The sequence below is a fragment of the Physeter macrocephalus genome, chromosome 11, assembly GCF_002837175.3.
Source record: "Physeter macrocephalus isolate SW-GA chromosome 11, ASM283717v5, whole genome shotgun sequence".
NCBI lineage: Eukaryota > Metazoa > Chordata > Mammalia > Artiodactyla > Physeteridae > Physeter > Physeter macrocephalus.
Window position 1 is genome coordinate 44,674,550 of NC_041224.1, and position 1,930 is coordinate 44,676,479.

A 1,930-nucleotide genomic window follows, 5' to 3' on the forward strand; every position below is an offset into this window, starting at 1 on the left:
ATGGTTGTGGAATTTTGGTTTTGTAAGATGAAAAGTTCTAGGCATGGTGATGATGGCTCCACGAGAAAGTGAATAGATCTGATGCCTCACAAACGTGCACTTAAAATGGTGACGATGGTAAACGCTATGTGACGTGTGTTTTATTTCACTTAAAATAAATTCATAAAATAATGTCTTTTTAAATGAGATTCCATTTCGACTCCCGTTCATCACAAATGTCAGAGGCCCAGACACAGTCCCCTACCTTAGGGGCCATCACGGTACCCTCACATGGTACATGGGAGACCATTCTCAGGAGGGCCTAGTCTGTGCTCACCTCACCTCTGCGCAGGGAGACCCAGGCAGTGCTGACCCCCATAGTTTAGACATATGATATATTATGATATTCATAGGACACCACCGAATGTTGTCACTCACCAGAACACAGAGCAGCAACCCACGCAAACATGCATGACCTCATATGAATGTGACAAGTTCAAGGGAAGAAAAGGAACCACAGGTTAATCAGGGAAACACCCTTAATGCAGAGGTTGGAAATCTCAAAGGGGAAAAGACACACTGCAGGCAAAGAGCACATAGGGGTTTCCCCATACATGTGACCCTGACGCATGCAGATGTGGTGAGACCCGTACAGTCCCCGCACCCTATAGCTGGGGTCGCACATCCACCCTCACCACGGTGACCCACCTCCGCAGACGCTGTACCTAAAGTCACACGTTATCTCTCAACAGGTGACCCCTCCTACCCAGACCCCTCCACCTGGGTCACATGTCCACAGTCCCAGGGTGAACCGCCCTCCGCAGACTCCACCAACTGGGGTCACACGTGCACATTCTCCAGGGTGACCTCACCTCCCCAGACCATGCACCTGGGGTCACACATCCCCTTGGTCAGGGCACCGTGGCTCTACTGCTTGCTCCCCTAATGTGGAAACAAGCTGGGTTCCTGGGACCTCCTGGAATGGGAAAAAGTGTAAGGTGGGTCTCCTCTCCCCACACTTGTCCCACAGAAGTCCTCCTCTTTTCACTTTGGTTCTGTGCGATTTTACCTCTTTTTAAAGCTTTCAAGCTAGAGTTGAACACATTACTTGGTTCTGGCAGGTGCAGTCCTTACTTGTCTCCCTTACTTGTTGAGAAAACTCACAGGACAGCACGGCTGAAAGCCGAAGGGCAGCTCTGGATCCTGCTGAGTAGGGACGGCAGACAGGAAGATGCTGGTAAATTGGAATGATCGGCAAGTAGCCCCCCTGAGGATTCTCCACGAGCCCCAGGGAATGTGAACCTTGCAGGAATAAAGACTAAGGCCCCGACCATAGCACTGACCCTTGGGAGGACCAGGTCACCACACTCAGAAGAGAGGGTGGTACCTAGACAAGCCCACCTCAGCTCCAGACCCCAGATATCTAAGCACTGACCTTCTGATCCAGTCACGGAGCTTCCCAGTACTGAGGCCAAGCTGGGTTTCTACCCAGGTCCCCATACTCCTAGCGTACACAGAACATGGTCAGGTCTAAATCTTCTTATTATAGACAACACACGGTCAGCTCTAAACATAAACAGTAGACAGGACATGGAGAGGTCTAAATTTACCGTGTAGACAGAACTTGATCATGTTTAAACTAGCTTAGGGCTGATCTCATAGGAGGTACAGATCACACATATGGGTCTCTCATCTTTGGACACCCACATCAGGAAACTGAACAATATCGTTGTCATTAAACATTTCAACAGGCAAAACAGAAATGTTACCAGTGTCTCTGGCCACCTGATGATCAGGATCCACGTGTGATCCAAGAACTTGTTAGAGTGCAGCCCAGTCTGCTGCCAGGACAGACAAGAAGTGGCCTGATTCCAGCCTCCCAGGCTTCCAGAAGGAGGCGGCCGCAAAGGAGGCCCAGGCAGGACAGTTCTGCATGGTGCGGGCCGGGAGA